This window comes from Passer montanus, unplaced genomic scaffold (genome assembly GCF_014805655.1).
Source record: "Passer montanus isolate IOZ18808 unplaced genomic scaffold, ASM1480565v1 scaffold59, whole genome shotgun sequence".
In the NCBI taxonomy this organism is placed as follows: domain Eukaryota; kingdom Metazoa; phylum Chordata; class Aves; order Passeriformes; family Passeridae; genus Passer; species Passer montanus.
The window spans coordinates 3,345,829-3,362,760 of record NW_024370926.1 but is presented as its reverse complement, the minus strand read 5'-3'; the positions used below and the strand labels follow the sequence as shown (position 1 = coordinate 3,362,760).

Below are 16,932 nucleotides of genomic sequence, written 5' to 3'. Positions count from 1 at the left end.
AAATAAAACTTTTTCAGTCTTTCAGATTGATGAATAAAAAGGGCTGGGAAAGGAGTCACAGAGGGCTGGTTTCAACAAGAAGGAGGGAAAGCATTTTGAGAAACTCCCCTATAGCGGGAGGTCATAAACAGCCAAACAGGGATGGCAGTGAGATCCTTATTTATAACAATACTTATTTAATTTGAGAGGAAGAATGAAATTCAATACTTGGCCAAAATACCTGAGGACTCAGAAAGGGCACAGAGTATAAAAATGCTTTTGTATATAAGGAAATATAAGGAAAAAGCAGCAACCCCTTCAACAAAGTGCTCATGCCCTCACCTCACCTGTCCTTTGTAGAAACAGCCTGACCCCAGCTGCTAAACTGAGAGAAATGAGACAGCCTGAGAAGGGAGGAACCCCGTGGACCCAGGAGCAATTACTTGGCTGGGCTGAAAACATCATAGTGTGTGTGAGAATAGAACCCCAGAGCCATGGAGAATAGGAAATATGAACCCTTGGGCTGAGTGTGGAACTGAAGGTCTGCTGGGAGATTTCTGCTCTTTATGGCTGGGGCTGTTGTCAGCTTGTCACTGCGTGGGAATGAAAGGAACAACTTTAAAGCATTTGTCAAGGTTGATTTTAACAAAGGCAGGTGCTGCTTTGATACCTTGCCAGTGATTTGACTTTTCTATTAAACATTGTCTAAACTCCACCTTATCCTATATCTACCTGGAGGGCTTGAAAAGATTGTTGCTGTAAGTGAAAGCTTCCTTCTGAGGCAGCATTTACCCAGGAGAGTTCAAATGAAATGAGGTTCCTCATCACATTGATCAACATGGAGTAAAAAATCTGCAGCTGAAACCCATGTCTTCGCAAAGTTATGGCTCGGATTAAATCCTGGTGTAGGTTTAAGACCTTTAGGTTAGGTGAAAGCTGTCTGCAGATCTTTTTCTCTCTGTGTCTAGTCAGTTACTGGATAAACACCCATACAGAGCTATTTAAAAGTGAAATAAAAGCTACTACCTAATTAATAATCATGATAATCAGTGATGGATAATTTGAATCCCCACAAGCCAAATCAACCAGGTGCAACCTCCCTGTAAACTCCGGGATGCTTTGGAGGATCTGGTGTGAGGATGTTGATCCACCCTGTTGTGCTGGATGTCAGTGTTGTCTCAGATGTTCTGACCCCCCTGGCCTTCAGCTGGGAGCTGGAATGTGGCAGTTTTGGGGGTGTGTGATAGATTTGGGAAGTGGGGAAGTGTTGGAACCCTGGCTGCTGAGAATTTCAGACTTTCTGTGCTGTCAGGCACTGACCCCCAAGAGAACACTGCATTGACCTGAGGCCATGGAAAAACTTCCAAAATGGAATGACAGAACTGGGATTGTGGGTGAGGAGTTTGAATAGAAGTGTGTGATATCACAGGGTGGGAAACTTGGAGTTTAAGGGTTTAGAATACAGTAATATAGATAAAGCAAGATGGAGCTTTTGGGGTGGAGGCTGGTCCTTCTTGTTCTCCTTCTTCTCCATGGTTTGGGTGGTTTTGTGTAATTGGATAAAAAAGTCTCCACTGTGGGCACAGGTGGTTGGTTATTGGGTTAAAAGTAAAAATAATTGAGGTGTCATTTCTTAATTGGACAGTTGATCCTTCAGAGGCCTTGTACAGAGAGAGAGATGGGGCTCCATTTTTAGTTTGTCAGAGTGCAGTGCTGCAGAACTCAGGGTTTGTGAGACTGTGACATAGATAAGAACTGATAAACATCTGAGTCCCAACAAGAAATACCATCTCAGGCATTTAATTCCATCCTTGGCAGAAAAAGAAGATAAAACTCAACAGGGATGATGCCAGTTTCACCTGCAAGAGCTACATCAGAAATGGCAGATTCTTCACCATCCAGCTGCTAAAATTCCCTGTCTCAAGCCATGCAAACAATGAGGAGCCTGGCTAGGAAAGGAACTCTGGGTCAGTTCTAGCCCAAGGCTGTGTTCTGACAGCAGAGGAAAAATTTCATAACCTCATTCACATTTTATTTCATTTCTGGGCTTCTCCACATAATGATAACTTAAGAGAAGAAGGTGCTAAACTGCCTTCTTCTCCAGAAATATATTCTTGTAAAAGTCAGTTGGTTTTTTGAACCATGGCTTGGGGCCACGTAGTCTGAAATGTCCAAGCACCCAACATAATTTTTTTTTCTCAAAATATATATTATAGTAGAGAAAATACTGCTATTACACTTCACAGCTGATTCAGGGTTGGATAGGAGAGGAACAACAAATATTTGGCAATTAGGAGCAGCCTTTAATGCATGGCCTCAGTGTATCCCCTTCTTTAAGGGGATAGAAACATACATTGCTATTTCTGCTGGAATTTATGTATTTCCTGATTTCTCAGCACTGCTGTTCTTCCCCATCCTCTTTTTCTGGGAGAAAAGGAGCAGCTGTTATTACTGATGAGCACAAAGAAATGGGCTGTTACATCTGCTCAGGTGGCAGTGATTTGTCTTGAAAGGAAATGTAGTTCTTTAGATTGAGTGGCTGGCAGATTTTTCTACCATGTTAAAAAAATTACACAGTGAATCCAACTGAAATAAATAGAATATGGGGCCTCTTAGCATCACATAAAAGCTCTGACTTGAAATAGCAGCTCAATATACCTCTCTTTTTAGCTTTTTATAGAGTAATAATTGAGCTGCCTGCTCAATTTTAAACTTTAAACTGTTATGTAGATTTAGGCTGCTAAATAAAAAATTATTTTCCTTTTTCCTCTTTAGGTTTTATTTCCCTTCTCTTTCCCTTTGCAATGTATCTGAAATAAACTTATTTTTCAAGCAACCAAATGCCTCTTTCCTACACATCATCTGCTCACTGGTATTGCTGATGCCACGCCATGCTTTTCTATGTATCTCAGGCTGGGCTTAAATAAAAATGCTGGGCTAAAATACTGTGAACTAAGCTGTGACTATATTACTTTTGCTTGAAAATCCAAACTGAGTGTGTGGGGATATTTTTAGCCAAGTAACTTTGAGAAATGTGGCTGCTTTGACTGTCTGAAATGATGAGGAAATGAGAAGGGTTTTTTGAGTTAAAGTTTGAGCCAGGCTTACAGGTTCAGAGAGGAGGCTGTGACCTAGGTGTGCACTCTGAGACAACATATCCCCCCAAAAACATACTGGAAAGTGAAAAAAAACACCTCAGTTTTTCACCTTGATTTAGGAGAGAAGAGTCAAGTGAATATCTAAGGGTCAAAGTCAACACTTTAGTGGTTAAGCTGTGAGAAGAATTTGTGTCAAGAACTCAAATAACAGGGATTTATTGGCATTTTGGGGCAGTGCTTTAATTAAATAATTATGCAGCTGAGCTGAGGGATAAACCCATAAGAATGTAATACATTGCAAAGCCTAAGCTTAGCTTCCCTGAGATGAGAATGTACCTTAAAACTGTGAAACAATTCTTTCTTTTCCTTATCACTAATAGCTGGTAGATCCAAGCATTTCTCTTTGTGGTTGCAGCATTCCCAGCGAGGTTTCCCTCAGCATCCCTGTTTCCTGCTGCTTCTTGCTGTGTGCTGATCTAACCCCATCATCAACACAGGGCATCCAAAACGGGGCTGTCTCACCTGTGCTGGCCCAAAGGCATGCTCAGAATGGAGCTGCAAAAAATCCTGAAGCAGCTCAGGACCTCCAAACATCACCTGGTCCAACCCCCTGGAATGAGCATGGACGTCTTCAACCAGACCAAGAGTTCAGAGCCCAATCCAACCTGGCCTTGAATGTTTCCAGAGATGTTTCCACTGCATTAAGGAGGTCATAAAAAAGGAGGGAAATTGACTTCCTCTTGTTTTAAACTTGGTTTAGATCAGCTGTTAGGGAGGAATTCATTACTCAGAGGTTGGGGAGGCCCTGCCACAGGTTGCCCAGAGGAGCTGGGGCTGCCCTGGATCCCTGGGAGTGTCCAAGGCCAGGCTGGATGGGGTTTGGAATAGCCTGGGGTAATGGAAAGTGTCCCTAGCCATGGCAGGGAGTGGAATGAAATTAACTTTAAGGTCCCATTCAATCCAAAGCACTCTGTGATTTTATGATTCTACAATTCTCTGTGTGCTTATTGCATTGGTGTTCTGTGCTTTCTAAGAAATGGCAACTCTCTACATTTTAGAGCACTTCTAAACATTGATCCCCAGACCCCTCTTCCCAAAATCTTCTCCTCATATCGCATCCCAAACCTTTTATGTTTTTACCAGCAATGCAAACACAGTCTCAAGCCTGAAATCTTTGCATGACTTTGAGAAAGTAAACCATGAGAAAAACGTTAACATGCCTTGTTTTGACTTCTGAGAGTTTGTAATCGCTGATCTCCTGCCTTCTGTTTCCAAAACATTTTCCATAGCAGGGCACTCTCCATGCAAGCACAACGTGATCCTTGCTGGGTCTGCCTCTCCTCTGAGGCTCTGTGCAGTCTCACACGGATTCTCTTCCACATGCCTGGAATTCTCTGTGTGGACATTTTTGTCCTTTCCCAAAATACGTTTCTCCCATGAAGCACGACACGAGCGTCTTGCCAAAGCACCCTCCCTGTTTTATTTCCCATCTGCTGCGTCTTCCTCCCCATTTGGACACAAGCACCTAATTTTAGATAAATCCTAGCAAACTCCAGGCACTCAGCTGAAGCCTAAGTTTCAATCCCCATCATCAAATTGCCCTCCTGCTATAGGCAAAGGGTAACAAACATTTGTATCTTTCTTTTTCTTTCCCTCTATATTCTTTACCCTGGCTTCAGAGGGGATCTGCAGTGCTGGCTTTGCTTCCAGTTGGTTCTTTAGGAAAGATGAGATGAGCACAAACTCAACTGTTTTACTTTTCAATTTGTTTTTACAAAGATGTGCTTACCTTTATACTTAACAGTAAATGGGAATGTTTTTATTAGTGTGTAAATAATACTGAAATCTGTAGGATTTTTTTAATATTATGATTATTGCTGTCATAGCTTTGATTTCAGAGAGATGTCATATGTTTTAAATAAAGTTTTGTACAACTTGTATGTGAGATAAATTGCATATTAAATAAAAAATAATCCAATAACTCTGCTTTTGTCAGAGACTGATATCCTGAAATGTTCCAGGATGTTTTTTTCCATTGGTCAAATTTTCAGCTTATCTTTTATTTTCGTACAGCACCACAAAATTGTTGTTGCTGTTCAAAGACAAACCCACTCTAAATTTTTTTCTCTCAAGTCATCCAAAATGTCATGTTCTAAGAAAGGAACAATACTGAGATGTCCCTTCTTCCTACATGGAGCTGTCATACAAAATTTCATTTTCGTCTCAGTTAAAAGAGTCTTTTCTCCTTTAGCTACTGTTATCACAGGCAAATATCAGCAGTTAAGACTTTGGATAAATCACAACATTAACTAGAATCTATTCAAGTATTGACTGGTAGGTGACAGAAACAAACTACTTCTACATCAGTTCCCTCTGTCTCAGAAATGACTATTTATATAAATTTACATATGACCAATTCCAGTGTTTTTATACCACATTTTATCCCACATTCTAATACTCCAGTTGTCCTAAGGTATGGGTTGATTGGAGATGGCAAACAAGTGAAATCCAGGTAGAACTGCTTGGGTTGACAAATGTCATGGAACTGGAAATCATCCCTTTTTTGAGCTTGATATTTGATGATTGTGGCTTTTTTGTTGTTTCTGTGTGGTTTTGTTGGTTTGCAGTTTTTGTTGTTTGGTTTTGGTTTTGTTTGTTTTGGGTTTTTGATGAGGTTTTATGTTTTGGTTTGTTGCATTTTTTAATCAGTCTGCATATGTTTTTGTTTTTTCCCCTACTTGCTACCCAAGTCTACTAAAGCCCTCATCATGTCAAATGCTCTCTCTGCATGTGAACAATGCTGCAGTTTAAAGGAAAATGTTTTAAAGCAGTCAAGAAACTATCATTTTCCAGATGGCTGATCAAATGGGGGACAGAGACACACAGGGACTGGCTCCAAAGAGATGGATTAATAATGGATGTTGCTCCCTTGTGATGGAATGGGACAGACACAAAGCAAAGGGAATAAAGCTGATACTGAGCACAATGTAATCAGGACTTCTTAAAGCTCCCTGTTCCTTTTCTGAAAGCCTGACATTCATTCTGCATGTTGCAAATGTCTTGATAGATTATTTAAGGGCTACTTGTGTAGAACAGCAACTCAAATTGCTACCAGGATCTGAAGCCATGGATTTAAAAACAGAATATGAAAATCTCAGCTTGAACAGGGAGTCGCTGTACATGGAGTGAAAATTCATAAATTAAGGTTTATTTTTTTGCTCCTTCTCATCCAGCTGAGCTCTGTAAAACCTCCCTAGTGAAACCTTCAGTGGAAGATAGTTCTCCCTGGTTTGATGCATTGTAGAAAAATACTTCAAAGTTCTGCATAAAGATAAGGAACTTAGTGCCAGATGCTCAGAAGTACTAGAGACCTCCATGGCCATGAAATCCCACTACAGTCACTCCAAGATCAAGTGTCTCAAGGCTCCTGGGAAACCAGGAAAGTGTAAGATGGGTTGGATAACCTGAAACATTAGCTGAAGCTGATGCCTCAAGTTTTAGCTTTTATATTTTTCAGATTCTGTGCTGCTTTAGTGTGTGGGTCTGGGCTTCATATAGGTCAGCCTTCACAAGGCAACAAAGCACTGTAGAGTTGCAATCTGAGTTGTCATGACCTGTCCACTTTGTACCTCTCTGGATATGACACTCCCCTTCACAAAGCCACCCGGTGGGAATCCATGCTTGCATCTCTGCTAACATTTTGTCAAATTATAGCTTTAAGCACGAAAAAAGGTTGGTCTCATGCTCACGGGCACTAATCTAATGGTGTTTGTCTGACTTCTCCCCCATGGTCTTGCCAAACTTGTGCTGAGATAGAAAAATCAGCCATGGGAGGGTACAGGTGAGGGAGCAGAGCTCTGAGGTGTGAAGAGTTTCCTATAAACATCCACAACTCCATGGCAGAAGCAGAGCTAAATCCTCTCAGGGATCCCCCTGAGTTTGTATTTTAAAAATGACAGATGCAAAGCCATGTGTCTTCCAGCTTTTGTTTGCCTGCCTCCACTACCAAGCCCAGCAATGCAAGAGTGAATTCAGCTCAATGGGGAGCTTGATAATAATTTGGATTTCTGACTTATTAGCTGCATTATCCCTGGTATTGCTCCCCTTCACAGCTGTGACCTTCACACATCTCATCACACTTCTTGATAACCTCAGAGACAGAATCTCAGCTGCAGGTTTTCTTCCCTCTCCTGAGATTGGAAACTGGGATTCAGTATAAAGTTTACTCCGACTTATGGCTGAGTTTTGAAAAGCCCTGGTTTGTTTTCTGGGTTTTATTTTTTGTTGTTGTTGTTGTTGCTGTTGGGTTTTTTTCCCACTTAATGCACACATGGATTTAACTTCAGTGCAGTTCTGGCTTGATTATTTATGTCCTTGGACTCCAGAAATTCTAAGAGAAATACAGGAGGATGCAGAAATGAATATTAATAATGAAGGCAATGGTGCTGATTGAAGGATGAGAAAAACTGACATGAGTTAAAGCAAGAAAGGTTCTGATTGGGTATAAAGAGAAATGTTTCACCCATGAGGGAAGTCAAGGAGTTAAAAAGGCTTCCCAGAGTGGCTGTGCAGCAAAAAACCTGTAATTTATCTATTTCACAGAAGTGTTTCGCCTTGAATCTGGAAGTCTCATTACTTAAACTACAAAGACAATAAAAATATTTTAATCAAAATATTTGGATTGGACAAATCCTTTGCTACTTCTCTTGATTTGTTCTAAGATTTTAAAAAAATGGAAAGGACTTGAAACCTAAATGTTATATTTCACTGAACTTAGAAGGGAAAGTTTTTTGTTTCAGGATGAGTTTTTTCTTTTCCTTTCCTATTTGAAAGGAGCAAAAATTGAGTAAAAATTTATTTTTGTGCTTGCCATTCTGCAAAACTCTGTGCACACTAAAAAATACCTTTATTTTCCTGCCCCTCTTTTTTTTTTTTTAATTTTCACAAGCCTCTTTGTAATCAGTAAATTACCCACTAAATCTAGATGAGTCTCTTCCCTTCTTTAGTTATCCTGGTTTTCCTGTACCTTTCCTTGCCCATTATCTGGAGAAAGGAGAGGAACATTCATCATTCCCCAGGGCTGAAGATTGGCATTGCCTTGGCAAGGAAAAGGGAGCAGGGGAAGATGGTTGTGTTGCTTTGCTCATCTGTGCTTTCTCTCAGGGTGCTGCTCATGTCTGATTAGCCTGCTTAATGAAGAACATCTTGTTAAAATTAAAGATCTGTCGTATTTAGCATAATCTTGCCAATTGTTAATTAGTGTATTGACAGGAGAACGGGTTGGATTTTGCTTTCCAGCAGCATCTTCTCCCCTCCCCAGGCCTGTCCTGCCAAAATAAAGATCCTTGCAGTCACAACATGTTTGGGAGCCCATATGACACGTCTGTGAAGGCTGCCTTGGAGCACTGGTGCACAGGGAAGATACATAAACTATTAGAAAAATCCAGTGTGAAATCTCAAAGCACAGGAGACTCAGGGCTGGGGAATCCTTTGTGTCACTAATTTATCATGTAGATACAGATTCCACATCCTTTAATGCTGTTTTCCCTGGTTTGGGCAGGTTCTGGTGTTCATTCATGCTTTTGAACAGGAGCCAGTTGATACAAAAGCTGTGTTTATAATCTCTATTTCAGGAGCAAATGTTTTGTTTGTCCTCTTTCTGCTGACTGAGGTGCTTAGAATCTGATCTTTAGTCTCCCCTAGGGCAGCTTTGATTGATTGATTAATTGATTGATTGATTTGTTGTAATTTCAGGGGAAATTTTAGTGGGAGTTAGTTTTTAATTTCAGTGTAGCAAGTGATGGAGCTGGTGATGGAGCTGGTACCAATGAGGGACCATCCCTCATCATTCCTCCTCCTCATGGAACCTCATGATCCATGATTCACATGTTTGGGAGAAAGACAAATAGTGGGGATGTGGAGAACTTTTTGATGGCACTTAGCAGGTGAGGTTAGGTCAGGGTTGCTGTCACTTCATATAAATCAGGGGCAATGCTTTGCATTTGTCTTTGGGGACAGCTGCCTCATTCCCTGGATTGTGAAAGGTGCTCAAGTATTTAATGCAAACACCCAACTGCCTGAAATTAAATAGTTTTTTAGGTCTTCTACCTCTCCTTGTAGGGTTTGTAATGGCCCAGACTGATCTTAAATTTCTCTACAAAAATTTGTTTTTCTGCTCTTAAATCAGTTTGCAAGTCACTTTATGAATAAAAGCATTAAAAGGGATTGAAAAGAAAGAATCCTGTAGCAAGCTGTATTCCTTTTTCTTTGCCCTAAGATACCATGGTCACAACATTTGTCAGTTCAATCCATGTCAAATTAGACCCCGGCTCATTAATTTCTGCCCCACAGTTGGTGTCCTAATGGCTCAGTGATTGACATGTTGAAGCTATTATCTTCCATTCAGTTGGATCATCCTCAGGCAGGAGCCTCTAGTCATCTCCTCAGTGTTTGTGGCAGCTCTTCTGGGTCAGAGCGTGCTCTCCAATGTGAAATAGGAAAACCAAGACTTCATTCACAGGATGGATGTTTAAAAGGAATTTTACTAAAGCAGCATGTGGAGAAAAAATAAAATTTTTAAAAAGGGATAAAAGGACACAGTGAAACTTCAAGCAAAAAATTTATCTTCCGAAGATATGGGACCATGGAGGAAAAGAATCAATTGTAGCTGAGGTCTGGAAATCCAAGTGGTTGAACATTTCAGGGTTATTTCTGTGGGAGCTTCAGGACTGGATAACAGGCAGATAAACAGGACAGGTTACTTAGAAAGCAGTTCCTTTCTGAGTGGTTCAAGATGTGATAAAGGGGTCAGGACTTTTACAGAAGAGTGATTTCACACAACAATGCTCAAGATATCTTGGACCCTAAGAAATGGTTCCATCTGGGGGCAAATTGTTCTGTCATAGAATCCTAGAATGGTTTGGTTTGGGTTGGGACAGACTTTAAAGACCACCCAGTCCCAACCCCCTGCCCTGGGCAGAGGCACCTTCCACTACCCCAGGCTGCTACAAGCCTCGTCCAACCTGGCCTTGATTTTCTTGATTCTGCTTCTTTCCTCTCTTTTCCAAACCTACATCTCCTAAGCAGAGATGTGATTGTCTGGTTCTTCTCACTAAAATCAAGGTGAGCTCCCCATGTTCCACACCCTTAGAGCCCCAGAGGAATTCTTTTGCTATAAAAAGTCCAGGAAATATAAATCAAGCGCAAAACTGCTCTTGGTGCATCTGTTCCCATGTGGCAGCATGACTTTTTGGTTGCCAGGAAAGCTGGGTCCCAAAGGTGAATTTGCTGTGATTTTTCATTAATGAAACAGGGGAGACATTTATGTCCTTTATGCTGCTTTCATCTCAAAAAAAAGGAAAGCAAAAATTACAGCAGGAATGTTATCCCTACGTGAAAACATCTTAAAAACTTTAAAGTGAGTAAGAGAAAATAAGCTGGCAGTAATCTCTATGAAAAATAAAACCAATCACCGAACAAAACTGAGAAATCGACCTCCTGGATAGCTAAATGATTTCCTTTCCAGGCTTTTTGGTATAATTCTGCAATAAAAATGCATTTCTCTGTGAGCTTTAATAGGAGGATTTAAACCAAGAAAGCCCAACCAGTGAAACCAATTTGAGAAAAGCTCTCGTTCTGTGCACTGTGCAGGGCTCGGCACAGAGCCAGCAAACATGTGCGTGATGTGTGCTCTGTTCCCTCAAAAATTAGCTTTGGACAGGAGCTGTTAAGCACTGTGGCCTGATCCATGATTGCATCCAAAAATATCCCAACATCTGGTTCTTACAATCTTGCTTTTTAACTCTATTGATGTGTGGACATTTCTGGCTCTCCAAGCAGCAATAAAAACAAGGCGGGAGAGTTCAGTCCCTCTTCCGCTCCTGGTTTCAAGCAAAACAAAAGTTTTGGCTCCAAGTTCATGGAAGTTTTATTGTTGGGATCAACTGAGAGCTTTGACTTGCTTCATCACCTCTCCCTCCTGCTCTGTCCCTGTGCTGGAGTTGTGCAATTCTTGTGCAGAGACAGGGAGAACAAGGAAAGGCAGATAAGGAGAAGGCAATCTGGCTATGGCTGGAGGAGAAAAACAGGTGATGGGAGTGGAGCAGCTTTTAGAGGGCCCCATTTACTGCTGAAAAACTGCCCTCAGATCATAGAAACAAAGAATCACAGAACCACAGAATCACTGAGCTGGGAAAAGACCACAAAGATCATTGAGTTCAACCATCAACCAGCACCACCACGTTCACTGCTAAACTCTCCTCCCAAGTGCCACATCCACACCACTCTTTGAGCACTTCCAGGGATGGTGATTCCACCGCTTCCCTGGACATCCTGTGCCAATGCTTGACAATTCTTGATCTCCCCTGGGGCAACTTGAGGCTGTTCCCTCTCCTCTTGTTCCTGTTCCCTGTGAGCAGAGCCTGACACCCCTAGCTGTCCCCTCCTGTCAGAGAATTGTGCAGAGCCAGAAGCTCCCCACTGAGCCTCCTTTCTCCAGGCTGAGCCCCTTTCCCATCTCCCTCAGGCTCTCCTGGTGCTCCAGAGCCTTCCTCAGCTCTGTTCTCTTCCCTGGACATGCTCCAGCACTTCAATGTCCTTCTTGTCATGAGGGTCCCATACTGATCACAGTGTGGGGAAATGCCACTGGAAAAATGCAGAGTCCATAAAGGAGCCAGAGGACCCTGCAGCTTGACTCAGGTGAAGGCAGAGAGGCCCTGGGCACATCCCCGCGGGGTTTTCTCTCTCTCGAGGTTCCGGAGGGCGCAGCCTCCTTTTATCCCAAACTCCGGCCCTCGGTGCCTCTCCCTTCCCCCGCTGGCCGAAGGTGCAGCCTTCCCGAACCGCCTGCCACAGATCCCCCCTGAGCAGGTCATTTACCCCAAAGTTTAGAAACTCAGGGTTGTGCGGCCCCATTTGGCTGTTTCAGGAGCCAAGCTGCCCGGGCTCTGTACAAACCCTCTGCTTGAAGCTGGTAGAGACATTAAACACCATTTCAAAGCTGTTCACACCCATCCCCTCAGCCATGGAACTGTTTGTAAAGACATCAGCACACATCTTCCCTACCAACAGGATTTAAGGTGCAACCTCAAAAGTGCTGATTTCAGGGGAACCATTGTTCTATATGCAGGGTGCCCCGATGAAGGAAGGAATGATGAATCTGACTCCAGGTTCTCAGACAGGCTGATTTATTATTTTATAATACTATATTGTATTAAAGAATACTATACTAAACTATACTAAAGAATATAGAAAGGATACTTACTCAGTGCTAAAAAGATAATAATGAAAACTTGTGATTCTTTCCAGAGTCTCAACACAGCTTGGCACTGATTGGCCAAAGAGTCAAAATAATTCACACCAGAAACCAATGAAACAATCACCTGTGGGTAAACAATCTCCAAACACATTCCACATGAGCAAAACAGAGGAGAAGCAAAGGAGATAATAATTGTTTTCCTTTTCCTTTTCCTTCTCTGAAGCTACTCAGCTTCCCAGGAGAAAAATCCTGGGTGAAAGGATTTTTCCAGAGAATGTGAATGCCACAAACAATCCCTTCCCAACTCCTTGTTCTTGCTTACAATGCAGATAGATGGCAAAACGCCTCATGCAGCTACACAGGGTGCCTGGGAGGAAAGGAAGATAGGATTTTAAATCTGTTGGTAATACATGATATTTGCTCTGGGCTTGTTTCTATAGGTAGCTTGGTTTTATCCTCTTATGAGGAAAAAAATAATCTTTTCCATGCTGTTAGAATTCTGCCTTCAGAACTTGAACTTTCTTATTTTTGTTAAGCTGATGTGCTTCATTTTGGGTTTATATTTTGTTTTCTTTTTGCTGTTGCTTCCCTTTCAAAGTGTATTCATTGCTACAGTGGATGGATATCAACTATGTCTGTAATTTTTGAATGGGTTTGTGTCCTCTTCCTCCATGTTATTTATCATTCTCTACAACTTCCTTAAAGGAGGTTGTAGCCAGGTGGGTTTGGTATCTTCTCCAAGTGATAAAACCAGAGAAAATGGAAAATTTATCACCAAAAGAGGAGTCAAGCACTGGCACTGCCCAGGGAGGTGGTGGAGTCACCATCCCTGGAGGGACTTAAAAGATGTGGCACTTGGGGACAAGGTTTAGTGGTGCCCTTGTCAGTTCTGGGTTAATGGTTGGACTTGATTATCTTAGTGGTCTTTTCCAACCCAAATAATTCTTTGATTCTGTGATTTTTAAATGAGGCCTTTGGCATATCATGAAAGCTTGTGTTTGTTATTATAAAATAAGTGAATGGGAGCTGGAGGTTTTTAATTGTGGCCTTTCATCTGGCAGTGCTGGAAGCGGGGTGGGAAAATGAGACCTTGGAATGAAATTAGGAAGGAAAGAGCTCTTGATTGAATGTTTGGACATCTGAAAGGGAAGATATGAGAGTAAATAACCTGTGCAGCCTCTGATGTGCTTAAGGAAGGAATTCATCAACTGACAAGTTTGTACTTCATTTTCCTTCATCACCTAACAGGTTTGTACTTCATTTTCCACTCCTTACTTTGTTTACCAATATTATTGACCTCTGTAAAAAATACTGTGTGTAAGACTGGGGGCAAGAGATGTGAAGAAGGAGAAGAAGGAAAAAGAAGGGGTGCAGGGAAGCCTTTCTGTCACTGTTCTGAGCTTTATGCTTCAAATTTCTTCTGCAAGCCATTAGTCATGGCAAAGAGTGTTTATTACTTATAGTAAAGTGTTTGCATGTAGTCTGTCAAAAAAAAAAAACCCAAACCAGCTTCTACCTGTGGATTTATATGTTTATTCATATTACAATATTCATATTATTCATGTGATTGTTGTTGTTAAATATATTTGTAAATTACTTGTTTACCTTGGGGACTCTCTGCAGAGCTGGGTAAAAAGATGTAAAGTATATTGGAGTTGGATAAAAAGGTATAAAGTAATATTTACTGTGCAATATTTACTCTCATATCTTCCCTGCTACTACCCAGGGATTTTTCTGTGAAAGGGTTAAAGGTTTTGTGCCAGCTCTCTCCTTCCCCTGGACACAAAGCAAGTGGAAAATTTCTGTGTTGAAATTTGTGTGTCTTGCATCAAATTTTCAGAGGGCATATAGACTGGGGAAAAAGTCATCAGCTGGGTTTTGTTATAGAGGAATAATATTTAGAGAAAGGAAGAAAGAACAGACCACTGAGGCTGGTTCCTTGCACAAGCTTGCCATGAAAAATTGTTTATTCTGGCTGCAGCTCTGCTGTCCAGCTCTAGTTAACAAATTCCAGGCTGGAGTTGAGATTTAATGCTCTAAAGGGCATGTGATTCCTAAGAGGAGGATCTGACAAACACCTCCTTGCAGTCTAAGTTGCAGACTTGTTAGGACCATGTAGTTTTCCCTTTCTCTAAAATATCTGCCCTGCATTTTTATAAATGGATCACAGCCTGTAGATGAAAAACACCGATTGCCCAAAGAAAAACATCACACAGCTCGTTTGGTGAAACCAAGTGAGGAGGTATTTAAGGTCCCATCCAAATTGTTCCAAGTGCAGGATGCAGTCTCAGTCTTTCCCTGAGCCTTGCACACACTGTAAATACCACATCTCATTGATATTTGTGACTGACATGCTGAGAGCTGATGGAGGCCTTTTTTTGTTGTTGTTGTTGCAGCTTAGCAACAAGCAATGACTGGCAAATTTTGCTGCTCTTCAAAATCAATGCCACTTTTCTGGATCATTTCCTCATCTTCACGATCATCTGTCAGAACAGTAAATTGACAATGTGTTGCCAAGGACAGTGTGGGGTCTGCTGCAAGCCTTGATAATTAGAGGATGAATTTAACCTTTTCAAAGTCAAACGTGCTATAGGTTTGGATCCCCCATGAGCATTAACTTGCTTTTGATACTGTTAATCTGGATGTGATTTCTACAGCATTAAACTTTTCCTTTATATTCAAAATATCACATTGAGGACATGCACTGCTTGACTCATTCAGCAGTAATCTGTGTTTGGTGTTAGATTATTGTAATACCTGGGAAACTTCAGCATGGATTGTGATCCTGCTGCATGAGCCCAAAACTAAAAACAGGCTCTGTCCTTGGGAAGTGTGTGTGATGATAAAAAGCAAACAGACAAGGGACACTGGTGAGTGGGAGAGCACAGAAAAAATGAGGAAAATAACTGGTTATCATTGCAGGTGGGATGTGGCTGGCAGTAGCCACATGGGGTGAGCATTCTTGGGGATTTTAGTGGGAATTGGAAAGAAAATAGCCATGTCTACAAGTTTGTGAGCAACTTTAGAAGACGCAAAATTGCCAGTGCACTTGTCTGGAACCACCCCAGGCAATGGGCACTCAGGACTCTGTTGGAAGATAACTTAAAAACCCCTGTTTGCTAATTATAGGTGTCAGCTGTGTCAATCATTTAACATATTCATTAAGAGTAATCAGGGAACAATGCTTGATTAGGATCTCTTTGCTACAGAGCTGTCAGGTGCAAGGCAAAACCAGGAGGCTGTGCCTGGAATGGAGAGAAAAATCACATCAGCTGAAGTCCTTTGTTTTTTAGATGACTCTGAGGTATGAGATTCAAATCTTAAAATTCTTTTTCAGACATCCTGTTCATGCCTATCTCTATACAAAATTCCCCACTTAAACTATATTTGGCTTATTTCTTGGTACTGGAGGAGACAAGTGATTGATATTTGATGGAATGAGAAGGATCATACAAAAAGATGAGAAGATGGTGTCAGTGTGGATATTGTAGTTGGCCAACCAAAAAGGAACGTGATGGCACTGATCACTGTGAGGAAAGGTTTGGCCCAGCCAGGGAGGAGGTTTTTGGTGCTACTGAGAGAGAAAGGCTCTTCCAGGAAACTTTCCCAGAACCCTCTTTGCTAAAAGTTTGCTGTCTACGCTAGAGGCTCCAGCATTTGGGTAATGTGACTTTCTTCTGATAGAGACAGGTGAGTTTAGCCAGTACAAAACTTAACTTGTGCCCCCATCATTGCAATGAGACTCTGCGTGCTCTCAGATGTTTCAAAAGGCACAAGTAAATTTTTCTTTTTGCAGACACAGATTCAAGGCAGCTGGGAACAAAATCTGTCTTCTTAGAGCGTCTAGATTGTAGGATCAGAGGATGGTTTGGGTTGAAAAGTACCTTAAAGATCATCCAGTGCAACCCCTGCCATGGGCAGGGACAACTTCCACTATCCCAGGCTGCTCCAAGCCCCATCCAACCTGGCCTTGGACATGTCCAGGGATCCAGGGGCAGACACAGCTTCTTCGGGCACCCTGTGCCAGGGGCTCCCTACCCTCACAGGGAGGAATTTCTTCATATCTAAACCTCCCCTCTTTCAGTTTGGATATTAGATGTCGATCTGAGCCCCTGGAACGTTGGCCTTCTTTGATAGATTTGCTGTGGTCTGTGAGGTCACCACTGGACATTCCAGAATTCCATGCTACTGGGAAACTCAGAGACTGGACAGTTCTCTTGGATCTTGAATACCACAAGGATGTGTAGACAAATTCATCTTTCCCAAGAAAATATCAGGATATCTATCTATCCATATCTATCTATATTGATATCTATATATATGAAACTGTTGATGAGGCTGTCCTACCACTCTCAAGGTAATCCCTCAAGGAAAACTTGCAGGGACCATCTTAGCTCTTGGAAGTTCAGTTAATATTCCTTAGGATGCTCTTCCTTTTTAAAGGGTAAAGAATATTTCATAAATGCAGCTCTATGAACAAATGTGTCATTTGATATACACAAGTAGTCAGACTTTGTGCTTCTGAGAGTGCAACTTATTTCGGAAATTAAAATCCTTGCAGGACTGAGCTGCAGGGACAAAAAAGGACCCCACAGTTCA

The 16,932-nt window shown here is 41.6% G+C and overlaps 1 long non-coding RNA gene across 1 annotated transcript; it reads left to right on the top strand.

The window, feature by feature from the left end:
* Positions 1–12,609: 12,609 nt before the first annotated feature.
* On the top strand, positions 12,610–14,883 carry LOC120510531. Its single transcript, XR_005629531.1, has 3 exons — positions 12,610–12,736; positions 13,480–13,581; positions 14,730–14,883. It is a non-coding gene; the product is annotated as an uncharacterized LOC120510531 (long non-coding RNA).
* Positions 14,884–16,932: the final 2,049 nt, after the last annotated feature.